The 19,946-nt window shown below is 52.2% G+C and overlaps 1 protein-coding gene and 1 long non-coding RNA gene across 3 annotated transcripts in view; one reads left to right on the plus strand and one right to left on the minus strand.

The window, feature by feature from the left end:
- Positions 1-3,789: 3,789 nt before the first annotated feature.
- LOC130862421 (uncharacterized) lies at positions 3,790-7,284 on the minus strand. Its single transcript, XR_009055635.1, has 4 exons — positions 7,014-7,284; positions 4,953-5,060; positions 4,500-4,597; positions 3,790-3,997 (listed from the first exon to the last, which is right to left on the minus strand). It is a non-coding gene; the product is annotated as an uncharacterized LOC130862421 (long non-coding RNA).
- The window catches only part of Foxp4 (forkhead box P4), a 54,032-nt gene continuing 41,365 nt past the window's right edge, over positions 7,280-19,946 (plus strand). The window contains exon 1 of one of the 2 annotated variants that reach the window (XM_057752019.1): positions 7,280-7,840. The gene's annotated coding sequence lies outside the window, so the exon portion shown is untranslated. The remainder of the gene's footprint in view (positions 7,841-19,946) is intronic. The other variant, XM_057752018.1, reaches the window with a different exon arrangement.

Here is a 19,946-nt window from a genome sequence, read left to right on the forward strand (position 1 = left end):
ATCAGAGTTCAGTTCCCAGCACCTACATGGTAGCTCACAACCATCCGTAATCCAGTTCCAGGAGATCTGGTATCCTCTTCTGACCTCTGCAGGCACTAGGTAAGCATGTGACATGCATACAAACATGCAACCTACCTACATACATAAATAAAAATAAACCAAGATAGTAGGACTGCAAGATGGCATAGTGGTTAAAGGCACTTGTTACCCAACGACACAAACTGGTTCAGTGCCCAGAACTTACCCAAAGGTGGAGCAGAGAACCAACTCCACAAAGTTCTCTTCTGACCCCCACATGTGCCATAGTATGTATTGATAAGCAATATAAAGTAATTTTAAATTAAACCAAACATGAAAGTAGGTTGAATTGTCCAAGTGTGAGCACAGCCTTGGGTCCAGCTCAGAAGTATGAAAATCCCAGGGTCTTAGTCAGGGTTCTATTGCTGTGAAGAGACACCATGAGCATGGCAACTCTTATAAAGGAAAACATTTAACTGGGGAGGGCTCGCTTACAGTTTCAGAGGTGTAACCCAATGTCATCTTGGTGGGGAGCATGGCAGCGTGCAGGCAGACATGGTGCTGGAGGAGTAGCAAGAGTCCTACATCTTGCAAGCAACAGGAAGTCAACTGAAATGCTGGGTGGTAGGTATCCTGAGCATAGGAAAGCTCAAAGCCCGCCCCACAGTGACACACTTCCTCCAACAAGGCCATGCCACTCCACATTTGAAGAGCTGGGAATCCAGCTCAAGGCTGAATACACACTAAGCAAGCACTCTACCACTGAGCTGTGTTCCCGTCTACGCTCTCCTAGGAAGGCTCAGCTCCCCACACTCATGTTCTTCTTCATGTGGCAGGGTGGGCCCCAGTGCTCAGAGGGAACCCCCAGGAGGGAAAAGCAGGCACTGGTTATGGAAGTTATCAGGTGTAAGGGGCAGCAGCTGCTGCGGCACGCCCATGAGCACAGGAGATGGGGTCTCTGTGCAGAAGCTTTGCACCCAGTCTAGGGGACCCAGTCCACTGACACTCAGCCTCACTCCAGCCTTCAGCTGCTCAACTCTAGGAATCTCCGGCTACCTGACAACTGAGACAATCTCGGGCTAAGGAGCCCAGAGGTCAAATACAGATGAGACCCGAAGAAAGTGGATTCTGAGTGATGAGGGGACAATCAGAAAAAAGAGGAAACAGGAAGGGAGCCTGGGACTCAGGCCTGGCACAGAATATGGCTGGGGGCAGTGTAAGGAAACCTAGGATACAGGTCAGCTCAGACACCACATCTAATAAGGACACATAAAGGCTCCTTTTCTTTTTCTTCTGTCCACCCGTCATCCGTTGTTTATTTGGGATACAGCCTTGATCTCCTACTCTAGCAATATACAAGTTAAAGTGTGAGGGCAGCTGGTGTCACAGTGGGTAGATGGTAAGTGGCACTCCCCCGCAGGCTGGTGATGTCACAGTGGGACGGTGGCACTCCCCCGCAGGCTGGTGATGTCACAGTGGGCAGGTGGCACTCCCCCGCAGGCTGGTGATGTCACAGTGGGACGGTGGCACTCCCCCGCAGGCTGGTGATGTCACAGTGGGACGGTGGCACTCCCCCGCAGGCTGGTGATGTCACAGTGGGACGGTGGCACTCCCCCACAGGCTGGTGATGTCACAGTGGGTAGGTGGCACTCCCCCGCAGGCTGGTGATGTCACAGTGGGTAGGTGGTACAGTGGCACTCACCTGCATGCTGGTGATGTCACAGTGGGAAGAAGGTACGGTGGCACTCACCTGCGGTCCCCATTTTAGGGAGGCCAAAGAAGGAGGACTACCTAGTTCTGACCTTGAGACCAGCCTCGGCAAAGGCAATCTAGTGAGATTCACTCTCTGTCCCCTCCACTTCCCCTCTCTCACAGAGTCTCACTATGTTGCTCTGGCTGTACTGGGCCCTGCCACTGAGTTCTGGGATTAAAGGGGCCCACAGCGAGATTTCCTCTCAGCCTCATCTCCCTCAAGACTGTGAAAAGGAAGGCTGACATGCAGGGCTGCCCTCCTGTTACATCCGTGCTATGTCTGTCTGTCTCACTTCTCCTGCACAGAAGCTTCTCCAAGCAGAAGACCTCATTACACCCACCGCTGCTGTTCTCTAAAGGAAGACTGCTCATGGCCTGTCATGATAGCGTTCATTTCCTGATCTTCAATGAGAGATTTCCAACCACTCAGCCCAAAGTGCCTACGTCCACCACCACAGACTGAAGTGTCTGTAAGGCTTCTGCAAGCATCTCCCAGGGCCCTGGCACACAGGTCAATGCCACCACACCCAGTCCCATGGACCTCAATCCACAGTGCCAGGGACATAGCCCCCACAGTATGGTAAGTTGATAAGGCTCCTGCAGGGGCTGGAGCCCCCCTCAGTGTAAGGGGGAGTCTACAGAGTGCCGGGAAGGATCCTGGCACAGCTCATTAAGATATCAACCCTTAATGAAATATTTCTTTGTTTAAATTGTCATTTATCTTAGAGAACAGAGGCCTTGGTGGGAAGACTGCCCTTGCATCCTCCCTCACCTCCACTCAGCACAGACTCTGGATCTTTCTGAAAGACTGCAAAGGGTAGATGGGGAGGGGGTAAAATTCCAGAGAAAAGGACAACTCAGTAGAAGGGAAATGGGGGTCACAGAGGAAAGAACTGCAGTGAGCCCATGATGGACAAACATCCAAGGGGCCTGACTGTCCATCAGTGACAGGGAGGTGGTAAAGAAGCAGACACATGCAGTGGGATGTTGTCTGGAGACACAACACAGGGCAGGCTAGCCTTGGACTCGTCCTGTGGACTGTGGCAGTCAGGAGCACAAGATGCACTTCCAGAAACATCAGTTCTGCTCCAAGCGACCGGAGCAGGTGGCTCACAGCCACAGCAACTTCAGCTTCAGAAATCTGACACTCTCCTCTGGCTGCCTCTGGCACCCAACACACTTGTGTGTGCATGCACACATTTTTAAAAATCTTTCAGAGAAAAATAATGGCTGGAGAAATGGCTCAGCCATTAGGATCACCTGTTGCTCTTGCAGAGAACCTGGGTTCAGTCCTTAGCGGCCGCAGGGTGGCTTACAACCATCTATAACTCTAGTTCTAGGGTATCTGACACACTCTTCTGGCCTCCTTGGGCACTGCACTCGTGATATACATGCAGGCAAAACACTCCTACACACACACACACACACACACACACAAATAAATATAAAAAGATAAAGGGTTGCAAACTTTTGAGGGGCAAGAAAAAGATAAATTCCTTAACTGAGAGATGAACTGAAACAAAATATCTGGATCTAGGTATGTTCCGAGTAGGAGATTAAATACACTGTTTCTAATCACGCACCCCATCATGCCCTTGAGAGTGAGCTCAGGCCTCCTACAGGGAACAAGCTCCGCTATTGGCTAGCTCTTCCCCTTTGGGAAAGCCTTTCTGCTTCCCAGCCCAAAGAAGACTTGGTAACAAGCACTTGCTGGGCTATCTCCTAGCTGTGTGATCTGAAACAAATTATCCGACATCTCTGAGCCATCTTTGCATGCAGAATGGGGAGAAGAGCAGGTGCAGGCAGCCTAGCACATACCAGGATTTCCTAACCGGCAGCTTTTTTGGTTTGGCTACCTCTCGCCTCCTGAGGTCAAGGCTGCTATTCATTCATTCATTCACTCATTTTCTTGTTTTTATATTTCTTTATTTATTTTCTTGATTTTTACATCCTACCCAAAGCTTCTCCTCTTCCCAGACCCTCCCTCCCGCCACCTCCCCATCCACTCCCCCTCTGCTGTTTCTCTTCAGATACAAGCAAGCATCCCAAAGATGCTTGCCATGGGATAGCAAGCCGCAGTGAGACCAGGCACCCCCTCCTCCATCAAGGTTGAATGAGGCAATCCAGCAGGACGAATGGGTTCATGGGTTCCAAAAGCAGACAATACAGTCAGAAATACGCCCTGCTCTCAGTGCTAGGAGAACCACTCCAAGACCAAGTCACACAGCTGGAACATATATGCAGAGGGCCTAGGTCAGTCCCATGCAGGCTCCCTGGTTGTCAGTTTAGTCTCTGTGAGCCCTTATGAGTCTAACTTAGTTGGTTCTGTGGGTTTTTCTTGTGATGTCCTTGACTCCTCTGGTTACTACAATCTTTCCCTCTTCCACAGGATTCTCCTACTGTTTGGCTGGGGCCTCTGCATCTGTTTCCATCAGTGACTGAGTGAAGCCTCTGCTGACAGTTGGGCTAGGCACCAGTCTGAGTATAGCAGACTGGCATCATTTCACTGACTTCATCCCCTCTGTGTCTGGTTCCATCCTAGGTCTCGGGGGTATCCTGCTTCTTGTTCCTTGTTCTTAAGCAAGGAAAGTGGGGCTCACAAAAGAAAAGTTGAACATTTAAGGGAAACACTTGAGGTGCAGGTCACCAGGTTTTCCTCATGCTTTCTTCAGGCTCTCCTCCCAACCCCCTTAAGAAAACACCTCCCACCAGGCAGCGGTAGCCCACACCTTTGATCCCAGGATTTGGAGGCAAATGATCTTCAGGTTCAAGGCCACCCTGGTCTACTTTGTGAGTTCCAGGCCAGCCATGGCTACACAGAGAAACCCTGTCTCAAAACAAAACAAACAACAAAAAAGGGCATCCTTTCAGTTTTGTGACTGAAGGGAAGGGGGCTGTCCAGGTCACACATGTTTTAAGTGTCCAGGCTGAAGTTCAACCCCAGACTGCCTGACTCCAGCCCTCACCGTCCTAATCTTAGCCTCTGTCCTCCAATCGGGCCTGCAGCTACCTCCTGAGCTTCTGTACCTGCCTTGCACACTGGGATGGAACAAGGCACAGTGACTCCCACTGGGGAACCCCTCCAAACTCTTACACTGGGAGGAAGGACTCAGGACTATGGCTACTCTAAGACATTGTTCTAGTACCTTCTTACCAGAGGTCTGTTTTCTCCACTGAATTACCTCAATTAGGTCAAGATGGGGTCTTCTGACTCCCCTGGGCTTTCCACTGTGACTCACAAGTCATGCAGTCCCACGGGGGACTGAGTGGGCCCGAGAAAAGCGGGTAAACTGAAATGAAAGAAAAACAAAAACAAGTTATTTTCCCAGGGTTCCATGTGATGGGCGGGGGAGGGGCTGTGGTAGCAAGGCAAGGGGGCAGAGTTCGGTGGGCATGACAGCAACGCACCTCACAGACTCTCCACCTCAGCCTCTGCTGTAGACAGGACAGGAAGGGGGCTGTGGAGCAGGGTCTACACACCAGGAGGCTCGCCAGGCTGCCCCTCCACAGAAGCTGAGGACCCTCTGGTTAAAGAGCTCCAGAGTGCACCTTGTCCAAGACAAACGGCTCTGGTTGGACCTGCTCCATCACTTGTCAGCTGTGTAAACTTACACACGGTGAGTGCCTTTCGTGCTCAGTTTCCGCCTCTAGAAAATGGAGCCAACAGAGCTATCTACCTCATAGGCTAACTATGAAGATTACAGGAGCCAGTATACCTGGAATGAGGCAGGATCCCCATGTTAACTACATCTAATCCTTGACTATTTTTATTGTTTTGGATTAAAAGATGCTTTAAAAATAAAGTTTTATTATTTATTGTGTGTGCGCGCACATGTGCCAAGGTGCATGTGTGTATGGAGGTGAGAGAATAGTCTCCAAGAGGCAGTTGTCTCCTACCATGTGTCTCCCAGGGTCCCAGGTATAGAGGCAAGTGACAGGAGGCATCTCTACCCACTGGCCAGCACTGTTTTGGATTTTTGAGAGTGGGTCTCATGTACCCCAAGCTGGCCTGGAACTCCCATCTGTAACTTAAGATGACCCTGAACGCCGGAACCACCTTCTGCCTTCACTACCCACGGTCATTTGGATTCTTGATTCTACTGGAAAAGTGACTGTGATGTCCAAATAAATAAGCTGGGCTGCGGTGTGGCTGGGTGGGAGATCACGTGCTTAGCATTTATGAGGCCTGATTGGCTCTCCAGCAGCACAGATAACGAATTCAGTAAGTGGCATAACAGTCCTCCCCACCTCGACACCTCCCTGCCTGGACTCCAGCAGGGTCCACCACTTGGGCAGACACTGCAGACCTGTGCAGTTGCCATCAACTTCCAACTCCTCGCTGTAACTCCCCACAGAAAAAGGGCAGAATGCTTGAGCAGAAACAGGTTAAATCGAGCATCATCGCCGAGACCCGGTTTTTAAAAACGTTTTCTCCAAAATATGTGTCTCTAGGAAATTAGGCCCTGTCCTTAACCAGTTCATCCTCTGCTAAGTCATGGGTCTGCCTGCCCTTGGCCACCTGCTAACCTAAAGCCAACAGGGCATTCCAGGATCACTGACTTCCTGCTCTCAGACCACAGCAGGGGCCAGGAGAGCTGGCATCACTGGGCAGGGTGGGGGCAACCACCGAGAGACCCTGAGGGGTCCCCTCACCACTTCACACACCCAGTCAGGGAAGATGTTTGGGGTAGAGAGTGGGAGGATTTTTTTCAGATCTCCACCAGTCTGAGCCTGGCGCCTGCTACCCAACTTAGCCCCCCTCCTTCGGAACGTGGGTCTTTCCGTGCCCGGACTTCCCCCTCCCAACCCAAATACACATGGCTGTCCTCACCCCACCCCCCAGCCCCATCCTCCCAAGTCCCCCGGGCACAGCGGTTTTCAGGGACGCTGAGTTTTGTTTACAATCTAATTTGTTCAGATAATTGCCTCGACTTTACTCTGCGCTTGGCCCGCGTGGATCCAGCCTAAAGCCCCTTCTTCATTGGCTCTCACAGCACTTTATAGGAAATTCCCCATTGCAGACCGAGGCAGCGCGTGCGCGGGGCTGGGAGAACGACTGTTCACAAAGCCCAGAAAGAGCCTCCCCAGCCCCAGCCCCCACACAGTGGGGAGTCGGAAAGAGGCAAGGCAGAGCCCGCACCGGACGCCGGCTCCGGACTCGGGGGGGCCCCCTGACCACTCCCAGCGCCAGGCGCAGCCCGCCCGAAACCAGTGAACCGTGTGCCAGCAGGACTTGGCCGTACCTCCAGGCTCCTGGAAAAGGCCAGAGGTTATAAAGCGTCCCATAGGCTGGGTCCCCAGGCCAGTGTGAACCTCTGCGGCCTATCTGCTTTGGCAGATCTGTAGCCCAACGTTCCCATTTTTCCTTCCCCAAAGTTTGGTCCACGTGGTCTCCTTCGGCTCGCCGCTGGCCGCCTGGCGGGGGGAAAAGTGGCTGCACCTGCTTTAGGCGAATTATGGTAGCACTAGAAGTTAGTCTCCCCTCCCTCCGCCGCTCTTTCGTTCGCTCCCTCCTCCCCGTCGCTCGGCGCGCTCCCTCCTTCCCTCCACCCCTCCGGTCCTCCGCCCGGTGCGCCCCGCCCGCAAGCCGCTCGCTCGCAGCCACTCGCAGCCGGGGCTCAGTCGCAGCCCCTCGGAGTCCGGAGCCGGCTGCCCCTGCGGGCCGGACAGTGCCACCGGCGGCCGGGACGGAGCCCCCCAGCACGCGATCAGGGCGCGGCGCAGGCGGCCGCGGCGCGGCGGGGAGGAGCCCGGGCCGGAACCAGGGCTGGGCCGGGGGCGGGGACGCCGGGGTCCCGGAGCCCCGGAGCCGGAGCGAGCTCAGGAGCGTCGCGGGAGCCCGGGGAAGGAAGATCGGAAGCCTGAGGGAGCCGAGCCACCCTACAAAGTGCGATGCCCCCGAGGGGCTGAGGCGCGCGGCGTTCAGTGCTGGAAAGATCGCCTCGGAGCGGCGCGGCGCGCAGGGGCAGTCCCGGCGGGTGGCGGCGGGCCCGGGCTGCGACCCGAGCGAGCCCCATGCCCCGTGCGGGCTGACGGGCCGGAGCCCGCACTGAGCGGCCGGGCCGGACAGGTAGGTGACCGATCCAAGAGACCCCAGGGACTCGTGTGGGGGCTGGGCTGACGACTCGTCGAACTCCCCAGCTCGCTCACTCTCTCGCTTGCTCCCTGGCTCACTTTGTGTTTGCAAACTGCCGGCCCGAGGCGCGCCGGGCGCCGGGAGGAGCCCGGCCCCGGGCCGGAGCACTTTGTTCCAACCGGGGCCGGCCGCGTCGCACTGTCCCCAGTGGGTACGAAACCCTGTCCTCGGCCCGGGCTTCCAGCGGACTGGAGCTGTCTGGGGAACAGGTGGGGGCTGCGGCGCGGGGTTGGGGGGCAGCGGGAAGCCGGCCATGGGGGCGGCTTGGAGAGGCCACTGAGGCCCGCCCTGCCCCAAGAATCTGGACTCCGCCCCCTTCTGGCCTCGCTGCTGGGAATGGGGTGTTAGGGGGCGCGACCCCCCCTCCCGGAGTGAGACAAAGAATACTCCCGGCCCGGACTTTCCTGAACCGGGAAGGGAAGTGGTGAAGTGGGATCCCCCCAAGTCCAGTCTGCACGGGACTCCCCAGGACTAGCAGGAGGCAGAGGGACTTGAGGAGGGGGGTTGGGGGGGGTACGACCAACAATCTCAAACACCTTGTCGCCTTGGTCGCACCTCGGAAGTGCTGAGACTAGTCAACCTTCTTTCCCTTCATCCCTTAATCAGATCTGAGATAGAGCGGAAAAACTTCTTGGGGACTTGAGAGAGACTGGAAATGGCCCCTGTGATTTTTATGTGTTGGAGCTGGTCGGTGGGAGACTGACCCGGTGGATACCCTCCCCATTGGGACAGGGCTCCTGCAGGGTTGTGGGGGAATAAAGTGACTGGAGGGAGGGTCCAGTGCCACCAGAGAGATGAGGCTGCCGGATTGACCGAGCCAGACCCCATTTCTCCAGACCGAGCACTCTGGTGACTCACTAGACAGCCCTTTCGTCTCCCCAACACCTCTCTGACCCGCGGCCACCCTCGGCGGTGCTCAAATCTTGCATTCCGCTTCTACGTAAAACTTCTGCCTCTTGGGCTGCGCCGGAGCAGAACCCGGTGGCGCTTAGAGACCTGGGGCCACGGCCACCTGTGTGAAGGAACTTGTGATTTCGTGGGACGCGGATTCTGAGGCAGAAGCCGTGACCATCACAGATTGACCCTCTTCCCCAAGTGAGGCGACGGCGTGAACGCCCTCATGTAGCATCTGCCGACTCTGTAGGTTGGGAGGACAAGGGTATGGGGGGCTGTCCCTGCTCTCAGGCAGTGCCCCTCTCCTTTGCATCCCGGGCCTCTTACACCGCCGTGCGTGTTTCCACGTTCCTTTGCTTGGCACCTGGGACTTTAGAGATAGGCGCATGTGGTGCACCTTTACACGGGTCTACCCACCCGATGGACCGTGGCGCTCTGAGCGGGGGAGGGGACCAGGACGAACAAATTTAAGTCCAAATCCACCGTTTGGTGGTTCCAGAGCAAGTCGAAAAGAGTTTTGGCTGATGCGGGATTTTTACCTTGAATTTAAAGCGTCTTTACCTGGATTGGCAGTCGATGGCTTTGGGGCTAGATTTCGGGTCGGGAGCTTCCGCGACAATCGTTTTGTTTTGCGCGAGTATCCCATCTCACCCGAAGAAAGGAGCAGCGGGTGGTCCGTGCTGTTCCACCGCTTCCTGGAGAAGCTTAGCCCCCACCCCCGCGAACCTCAGTGAGTAGGCCCCTTGGCCTAGGTACCCTGCGGTACCGGCATTTTAAGCCCCTGGTTGAAATCAACCGAGGAGCCAGGGGGAGGCTCCTTAAGGGGAGCGGTCGGCCTCAGACGACCTCTGCCCGCCCCCGCGGAAAACCGCTGTGGGGAAGTCTGCAGGCTTTCCTTCTTTCTCTTTTTTTCTCCTTAAACTTGAGAAACTTTACCTTGCCAGGGTGATTCAGGGGCTGTCGTCTGGAGGTCGGAGGGGCCCTCGGATGGCTTGCTGGCTCTGAGATACCCTTAGAACAGCGCCTGTAAAGAAAGAATGTGCAGCACTCTAGTCAGTTGGGCAAGGTAGCCTGGTATCAGGGCTGTTCTAGGACGTCCTCTTCCACACTTGCTGCACACCCCGTGATATATGATCCTCAACTTGCGGGGACCCTTAAGTGCCTGGTTGTGTTTTGTTGTTTTTATTTTGTTTTGTAGGAGGGTTGGGGAGACTTGAGACAGTCTCTTTATGTTGCCTAGGCCAGCCTCATACAGTGTCCTTCCGCAGCCTCTTGGATCTGCGTTTTCAGGTGTGTTCCACACACACCTCACCAAGCTCCTTCTATATTTTACCCTAGCTCCAACCTTGGAAGTTGGAGGAGACTCTCCCTTAGTTTCTTCTGAGGCTAAGGCTAGGTTGGAATTGAGGAACAGGAGAGCATGGAGGACTAGTCAGGCCCAACTTGCTGGTGAACCTGCGCCTCTTCCTTCCTTGATATCCCCACCCCTTTCCTCTACCTTTGGCCAGAAGCTCCGGCTGCTAGGTAGGTCCCTTCTTGCCAAGAATGCGCATATCCTGCTGGGCTCTCACTCCAAACGCACCTTTCCCCAGCAGGGGAGGACTCCAGGAGGATTGGAAGGGGGTGGCTTTCTTTGATCTGGTAATTTCCTCAGTGTTTGCTGAGCCCCCTCCTTGCCTGGGCAGATCCCAGGCTGGGCACTAGGGTCTGGAGCCTCCTCTCTGGACCTCAGCCTACTGGAATAGATGAGACAGATGTGATGGGGAGGAAGGTGGCATGCAGGGTTTGATTTCACAGGACTGTGTGAGGGAGGGAAGGGGCATCTCCCCACGAAACCATCCTTCCTTCCCTTACATTTTAACCCTTCACTGCCCGTGGTACTTTTGGAAGATTTCCCCTCTAGACGCAGTGTGCTAAGCTCAGGCCTTTATTCTTATTGCCCAAACAGCGCTAACTTCCTTCCATCCTAGGAGGTTCTCCGTTTCTCTGTCCCCCCCCATCCCCTTTCCTATCCTCTCAGTTCCCCCAGGCCCAAGGCAGCCATGAGCCCATCTTTTTGCTGGAATTCTGTGCCTCCATTGGCCGAGAATAGCTTCCTCTGAGGTGGTTCTGGAGCCCTAGAACCTGAGGCACACAGCTTGTGCCTCCCTAGGGCCATACGTGTGTCAGAGTAAAAAGGGCTTTGGAATTTGGCACTTGAGCTAGGGCTCTAGGGAACCTAATTAAGCGGCTGGAACCTCAATTTTCTTAGGTTGTAAAGTAGGTCAGCAGTGCCCAGAGTAGAGCAGCGGCTTGGGGGTTGAACGGGAGGTAAAGTTTCACGCCCTAGCAAGCGTCTGGCCTTCAGAGTGCCACCCGGTGATGGCACGCTTTTCATTTTCTTTTCTCTAACTGGTTTACTGGTACTGCCAGGCCACTTATCGGGCCGAATACTGGAAACGCTGGAGTATAAACCTTCAGTTTATAGGCTGGAAAATGAAACCAGAGAGAAGTGGCAACTCGTGTGAGGTTTTCGCTGCTGCCCAGGCGGAGAGCTGAGACTAAGTTGCTGGGCTCCAGAATAACCAGGGACTGGAGCCTCTGCCTTGGGCAAGTGAGAAGGCCAGGGGATAGAGGGCTGACACTTCACCAGCCTGGCCCAGCCGGCCGCGTCCCTAGCTTGTCTGAGCTGTACTTCCTGCATTCTCTGCCTGCTCCTACCCTAGCTTGGCCCTTAGGTCTTCTTAGGGTGGTAATAGATACAAATACAAATGAGACAGAATTCTCCAGAAGACTGAGGAGAAAAAAAGTGATTGGAAGACTAGCATCTCCTCTTTTTAAAGGGAAAGATTCCTAGTGTTTGGGATGGTGCCTCCTGTCCTTACATGAAGCTATCAGGCAGAAATCCTCAGGTTTGGGACCTGCCGCTGAATGGTCGGCTCAGAGAGGCAAGAATATTTCCTGCAAGGAGCCTGACGTTGTCTGTCCTTCCCATCACCGGCTAGAATTCTCTGTGGAAATGAACACTTTTCTTTACTGCCGGTTGCACCGGTCCTGGGTCTCAGTAGGAATCCTCCTTCTGTGGCCCCTGACTTTGTGTATGCTCTGGGCTCTCTCAGAAGACTTGGGGTACACTGATGGGCTGGAAAACAAGAGCACCCCACAAAAGGTGCCTCCTGCGTGGAACCACAGGGTGAAGGGCCATATAATCTTCCTTGTTGTATCACCGTCCTTGGTTCCAGGACAGATGGACGGAGACACACACACACACACGCTTTTGCTCACTTACAAAGTCATACATCATCTCCCAAGCCTTATCAGAAGCCTGCACCTCCAGCTCCAGGTGTCTCTTCCTCTTTGGGGGCCCTTCCCCTCCACCACTGCCTCAGGATGACTGGGCTGCATGGGTGATACCAGATAGACGTGAAGGGTATTTGCTTTCGCACTGGAATTGGTTCTGATGGCATCTGACCCCAGCTACTACTGTGTAAATGGGTAGGGGGAGCAAATGGTGGATTTCCCCATAATAGGACAGTATGCAGAATTAAGCATGCCATTTGTTTGAAGTAGGGAGGGGGCAGAGATGACACAAATCTGTCTGTCTGTCAGTCTATCGTGTTGTGGAGCATGACATGTCTCTGTTTCTGACTGGCAGGAAGAGAGGGAAAAGTGATGGCTGCCAGGCTTGAGGAGGATTTGGGGGATAGAGATGGATGTTTCTACAAACCCCAGTGCCTGCTGTGTGCAGCAGACACATTGGCAGGACCTAGAGAAGAGAGGAAATGAGAGGAGGCTCTCTTGCAACTCCCGAAAGCCCAAACTGGAGTAAGTAGGCGAATGTGGATCTTTGAGATGGGTGCTGGGGACAGGTCATGAGCTGGGGCAGAGGTCTTGCCTTGCCCCTTCCCCACCCCAGTGTGAGGGGAAGATGAAGGGGTGCATAGGTAAGGAGCGTTGAGTTCTGGTTTCCTCAATCCTGCCAAACCAGAGCTGGCTCCTGGGATACGATTCCAGCTGGGCCTGCATTTCTAGCAGACCCAGGTCTGAAGAAGTCACTCTTTGGGACTTCCCTTTTCTGTAGGAATTCCCTGTGTGGAGGAAGGAAAATGTCCTGCCAGAGAGAATTAGGAGTAAGGAAACATCAAGGTGTGCCCACAGTCTAGTGAGGAGCAGCTGCTGGAAGGGCTGGGGGGAGTAAGGGCAAGGGCTCGTGGCCTTCAGAGCAGGAGGCTGTGTTGAGGTCTTACCTATGTTCCCTTGGGAGACTCTCACCTGGGTTTCTCCCAGAGACCACAAGCTACCTGCCCTTCTTCCCAGTTGGAGTGCAATGGTGATGGAAGCTCCGAATGACTCCCCTGGCATCTTGCTGAATCCCAAGAGCATCAAACATCCTTGCCCCTTGATGAAAGGCTGCAGATGGTGGAGACCTGAACCCAGGAAGGCAATCGTGGGTTGTGAGACCAAACCCACCAGAGCACAGGCTTTTACATACCTCCGCTGGGCTTGAGCCAGTCTTGCAAGCTCAGACTTCATGATCTGCGTTTTGCTATAGAGTGTCCCCCAGTGTTATACTCCCTGTGCTCTGGGATGACTCTCTGGGTCCTCCAAGTACACTGTGGGGTCCCTGTAAGGCACTGCCACCAAAGTCCTAACTTTCTGCCTGGCCTTTACCATGTTCTCTGTGGGTATCCGGTCTCCTACAGTGTAGCTGGCGAGTGACCGCCTCCTCTCCCTGGCCTCAGTTGAGGATGGCCACAGTCTTTGCCAAGGCAGCATGGCATCCTGCCCCTGAAGGGGCTGCCTGAAGGGAGCGCTGTGGAACTCAGGGCAAGGGGCCCTGTGACCCCTCAAGCCACCTCTTTGCCAATTAGACAGCCAGAGCCTGATTAAAAGGGGTACTGACCGCCTCCTCCTGCCCGATCCCCATCGACGAGATTTCTCTTCATCAGAATCTCACATCCTCCAGAAATTAATTTGATGCCTCTTGTTATCAATTAATTGAATCTCGTTGGGAGAGCGCTTCGAGAGGCGTGCTGCAGCTTGGCCCTTATGTGTTTCTGTCCCCATCCCCCACTAACCAGGACAGCCCAACCCTTCCCCAAACTCTTTCTTTCTGCTTTTAATTTCACATATTTTCTAAAATCAAAGCTCTGCTCTGAGCCCCTCTGCCAGGTTTGATGCGGATGGATGCTTCCAGCTGGGTACTGGCTGGACTCGCCTTGTCAGGGAGTCCACCTCTCTATTTGGTTTCTCCTTAAATAAACAAAACCTCACCCTTCAGGGTTTGTCTCTGCCCCTGCCCCTGTGTGCTCCAGGGGCTAGAACTTGGGAGGGGTTGGAATAGCTACATCCTATATGGGGAAAGAGAGACACACAGAGGGATCAAAGCAGGGGTCTCTCCTGTGAACATGTACCGTGGCAAATGTGTAGAAGTCCGAGGGCAGCTCCTGGGAGTTGGTTCTCTTCTACTCCATGGACTCTGGGAATCAAACTTAGGTTGTCAGACTTGGTGACATGCACCTTTACCTGCTGAGTCATCTCAGTGACCCATCCTCCTGCTGCCCTGGTCTGTTGTGGGATATTCGGTTAACTAGCAAAGATGTGTTGCATTTGTTTAACTATGTAAAGATGTGTTGCATTTTTGTTAATTAAATAAAATTAACGTAGACTCAGAGAGGCGGGGCTAGCAACTGGTTGGCAGGAAGTAGCAGGGAGGAGCTTAGCATGGGTTTCTTAGTTGGGGTGGTGTGGAAGAAGAAAGAAAAGGAGATGCCAGAGGCCAGACAGACAGACTGGAAGTAGGAAGGTAGGGCGTACAGAATGAAAGAAAGTAAAAAGCCCTGAGGCAAAACATAGATGAATAGAAACAGTTAAATTAAGTTAAAAGAACTAATGGACAAGCCTAGCTAAGGCTGAGCACTCGTAATTAAGTCTCCGTGTTTTTATTTGGGAGCTGGTTGGTGGCTCAAAGAAAATGCCAACTACACTGTTCATCAATTTTAGGAATTATTTAGGCTGTCACCTTTATCATTTGTAGGGCAGAGAGCTTCGGTATGGCCCCTGCCCTCCCCCCCCCCCCAGCTTCCCGAGGGTCAGGATGAGCGTCTTCAGCTCTCAGTGTCATTCCTAATGGAAGTCCAGACTCCACCCCTAGAATGGAAGATGCAGGAAAGGCTCTCTGATGCCTCCCAGTGAAGAAGCATGCTTTACGGCAGCAATTCTCAGCCTGTGGGTTGCAGCCCTCCAGAGTTGCATATCTGATGTTCACATTGCAATTTATAACGGTAGTCAAATTGCAGTTATGAAGTAGAAATGAAATAACCACAATATGAGAAACTGTACTGAAGGGGTGCAGCATTAGGAAGTTGAGAACCACTGGTTTGCAGCTTCTTCATCCTAATCTACCACATCCTGGTGACCCCTAGGGTGTGATTATTGCTCCCATTTGACAGATGAAGGACCTGGGCTTGGGGAGGTGGTCTGCCATAACAGGAATCACCTGTTATGGAACTTGACTTCATTATTTCAGGGGCAGGGGTAGTGTCACAAGTTGACTGACCTCACCCCTGCTTTTTGTTGGCTGCCATACAGGTCAACCCATGGTAAATGTCACATAGAGTCACATAAATATTCCCACTTGGGCTTCCTTTGAACGAGCAAACACAGCCTACACTTGTGTGCAGTGGGGACACATTGAGGCTGAGTGACAGCTTCTTCTCCCTGGGCCTCTTTAGTGGTCGTCTTAGCTACGGAGGGGATACTACTTAGCACCTTTCATTTCTTTCTGTTTTACGCGTATGGGTGTTTTCCTGCATGTATGTCTGTGCATCACATGTGTGCCTGGCTCCCACAGGATCCTCTGGAAGATATGCCAGTGCTGTTAACCACTAAGCCATCTCTCTAACTCCAGATCTTTCTTTTCCTTCCTTCCTTCCTTCCTTCCTTCCTTCCTTCCTTCCTTCCTTCCTTCCTTCCTTTCTTCCTTCCGAAACAGGGTCTTACTGTGTGGCTGTGGCAGACCTCAAGTTCACATATATTCTCCTGTTTCTGCCCTCCAATTTCTGGAATGACAGAAATTAAGGCTGGTTAACATCTTTTCACGTGGACGTTAGCTTGGTCCCAGTTTTGTTGTGTTGTTTTCTCCCCCCCCCCCTTTTTGGAGACAGGGTTTCTCTGTGTAGCCCTGTCTGTCCTGTGTAGATGGGCATTTCTGTCCTACCTAGTCCCATAACCGTTCATTCCCAAAGAAACACACAGAAGCTTATATTTTTATAAACCATTTGGCCTATTAGCTCAGGCTTATTATTAACTAGCTCTTACAACTTAAATTAACCCATAATTCTTGTCTGTGTTTAGCCTTGTGACTTGGTACCTTTTCTCAGTAAGACATTCTCCTCTTGCTTCTTCTGCATCTGGCTGGTGACTGACTCTGCCTTTCCTCTTCTCAGAATTCTCCCAGTCTGGTCACCGTGCCTATGCTTTTTGCCTAGCTACTGGCCAATCAGTGTTTTATTAAACTAATACGAGTTACTGTGTACAAGAGCTTTAGTCCACAGCGGTCCTGGAACTCGCTCTATAGACCAGGATGTCTTTCAACTCACAAAGATCACCTGTCTCTGCTGGGATTAAAGGTGTGAGCCACCACCGCCTGGTGTGATCCCAGTATTTTTTAAGGAGATAAAGGTAGGGTGGGATAGGGAGAAAGTGCCTTGAAGACTCCAAAGGCTCAGAGAAGACCTGTAAGGACACTCTTGCTGAAATCAAATTCCTATTCCCATGCTGCTGCTAAGAATTGACAGTGGCGCTGGGCGGTGGTGGCGCACGCCTTTAATCCCAGCACTCGGGAGGCAGAGGTAGGCAGATCTCTGTGATCATGTTCGAGACCAGCCTGGTCTACAAGAGCTAGTTCCAGGACAGGCTCCAAAGCCACAGAGAAACCCTGTCTCGAAAAACCAAAAAAAAAAAAAAAAGAATTGACAGTGGCATTGGAGGTACTGGGGTTGAACCAGATGTCATTAAGCTCCAATCCTAGGAGCTCTTCCCCCTTTCTCCTGTGAAGTGAATTTTAAGGCTTCATGCTTCCAGGAACTGTACAAGTACAAAGTACCTTCTTGTGTATGTCTTGTTTGGGCAAGAGCCTTTTTAGAAGGATCATTGCCCCCTATCTCCTACTTGATCCCCAGCGAGGATGAGATTTCTCTTCATCAGAATCTCACATCCCCAAGAAAACAATTTGACGCCTCTTGTTATCAGTGATTTGATATGGAGGTCCTCTAAGAATGGGATCACAAGTGGATTCTGGCCCACTGAGGGCTAGAGAGAATGAGGCACCTTCTGAATCTAACCTTGATGCAGGGACAGAGAGTGCAGGAGTGTTTGCTCACCCTTTCCCTGTTTGTGTGTTGCTGTGTCTTAGATGCCCCTGAATCGGTGCCCAAGAGCCTTCTGAATCCCATGCCTAGAAATCATCTGGGGAGACAGAGGGGCCAGGGCTGGGTCAAGGGCCATGGAGTGTCAGACCAGGTGGTCTGCCGCAGGCCTACAGGAGCCTCTGGTGCCAAGGGCACCCCCAGAACCAGGCTCCAGACAGGCTCCAGATGGTCACCTGAGCCCTGAATGGGTAGCCCCTACCCCTGAACCGGCAGGCCCCCCACGTAAGACGTCACTATTTAATTAGCTCTGTCTGATTAACCAAACTTGGCATTAGGCTCCTCTTGCCCTCTTCTCTCCCAGCTCTGAATCAATGGCTTTGATATGCTAATTAGGGAGTAATTTAATTTCAAAAGGCCGCAATTAACAAGGGTGTTGTGGACATGCTGTAGTTAAGCGGAGTAATCTAATTTGCATTAGTAACAAGCAGGGACTAATTAGAAGCTTAATTAGACACTTAGAAGGCTCTTCTGTTTACTTTCTTAATGAGATGGAGTGGGCTCTTTGGTTCTTTCTGTCTCTCTTGTCCTGTCTCTGTTAATCCTTCCTTTTGGTCATGACTAGGAAAGTATTGAATGAGGCTTCCTTGCCAGGCCTGGTGGAAGCATTGTGACGTCAGAAAGTGGCAGTGAAGAGTATCTGAGGTCCACGGGTTTGTCACCACTGGGGTGGGATGCTGGGAAGGGTCTGGGACCAGATGACCTTGTCAATTATTTGTTCCTCTTTCAAAGTGAGCCCGGGAGTGTGGCGGAAGAGGGTGAGAGTATGGTGGAGGCCAGCAGGGACTCTTGAGTGGGTTGAGGAGGATTAGGCAGCAAAGGCTGAAGCATAGACTGTTCTTGGCGGCCTGGACCCATAATCCCAGCTACTCAGGAGGCTGAGGCACATTTAAGCCTGTCTAGATTACAGAGTGAGTTCAAGGCCAGCCTTGGGTTCCTTAGGGAAACCCTACCTGACACTTTCTGGGAAAGAAAGGTTTTTTTGAAAGGTTGATGTCGTAGCTCAGTGGTAAAGCCCTTGCATGGCGTACATGAGGAACTAGGCTCAGTCTCCAGTACCATGAAGAGAGACAGTGACACTCAGAATGAAACACATTGGCAAATTATGCTTTGAAGGCTTACTGCCTGTAACTTAGCTCAGAAGTAACCTGCAGCGGCAGGTACCACACTCCCTTTAGGTACCCCTCCTTTCTTTTAGTGCCTAACATAACATTTGCAAAGTGGAGCGTGTGTGTGTGTGTGTGTGTGTGTGTGTGTGTGTGTGTGATATCTGTGAGTTTCTCCACCCCAGCTGTGTTTGTAGTTCAGGGTCCTGGAGAAGGCTGTGTGAGATGCCCATGCCTACTTCACTCCCCAGAGTCTGACTTAACTGACCGAGAGTACCAAGTAGGAATGGTTTGTCTTTAAGGCTCCTTTGTCAGGAAGAGCCTTGTGTACCTTTGTTGCTTATGGTCCTTTTTCACTCCACCAAAAGCCAGAGAGCTGTGTTTTTTTCATCTCTGTTTGCCAAGATTCCACCACACGTACGTACTCAGTATCCATTGCAGGGCAAGGCCACTCAGCACCTCTGTACTAGGAGCTTGTGCATAGCCAAGGGGCTTAGTGTTGGCTTCCTGATGCAGAGCTGAGACTGTCTGGGAAGGAGCTGCACAGTGGAGAAGTGGCCCCAAAGGCTTGTGAACCTTCAGGAAGAAAGGTCAAACTGGTACCAATCAATGGACACCAGTGAAATCAAGAGCTATAAAGAGATACCGTGCCAAAGCTGGGCAGTGATGGCACACGCCTGTAATATGAGCATTTGGGAAGTGGAGCCAGGAGAATCAAGAGTTCAAGGTCATCCTCAGCAAAATTGCCAGTTTTACCTCAAAAAAATGTGATTCTAAAGCCTGGTAGTGGCTTTGTGGCCCTAGCACTGGGAAAGCCAGGAGAATCATGGGAGTTCCAGGCCATCCTGGCCTACCTAGTAAGATCATATCTCAGAAAAAAAGGAAGTCGAAATGAAAAGCAGTGAAGAGGAAGAAATAACTGTACCTTCTAAGCAAAATGTTCTCCTAAGTGAAGATAAATGAAGATAGTCCCTTGTATCGGACTCTAAGGGCTTGAGAACTAGAATGTGTTATGTAGACCTCAAATTTCCAGTGACCCTCTTGCCTCTGCCTTCTAAGTGCCAGTATTACAGGCTTACAATGCCAAGCCTGGTTGTTGTGGCTTTTGTTTCTCTGTGTAGCCCTGGCTGTCTTGGAACTCTGTAGACCAGGCTGGCCTCAGACTTGACAGACGGGCGGATCCGCCTGTGTCTGCCTCCCTAATGCTGGGACTAAAGGTGTGTGCCACCACTGCTGGCATGGTTTTTGTTTTTCAAAACAGGATCTAGCTGTGTAGCTCAGGCTAGCCTGAAACTCTTTCTTCCTGGCTCAGTCTCCCAAGTGCTGTGATTACAGGCATACATACTGGACATGGTATGCATATAGGCATGTATATACCATATTGTATAGGCATATATACATAACATACGATATAGGTATATATACCACATGATATAGGGATATATGCATGCCATGTGATAATATAGGCATGTACCCCCATACCTAGCTATACATGTCCCTCCTAGAATATTCTTTCAAGATGTCCTTTGCTTTTAGAATTAGAAAATAAAAAAAAAAAATGGGGCTGGAAAGATGACTCAGTAGGTAAGAACAGTGACTGCTCTTCCAGAGCATCCACATGGCAACTCCCAA

The sequence above is a fragment of the Chionomys nivalis genome, chromosome 19, assembly GCF_950005125.1.
Source record: "Chionomys nivalis chromosome 19, mChiNiv1.1, whole genome shotgun sequence".
Taxonomy (NCBI): domain Eukaryota; kingdom Metazoa; phylum Chordata; class Mammalia; order Rodentia; family Cricetidae; genus Chionomys; species Chionomys nivalis.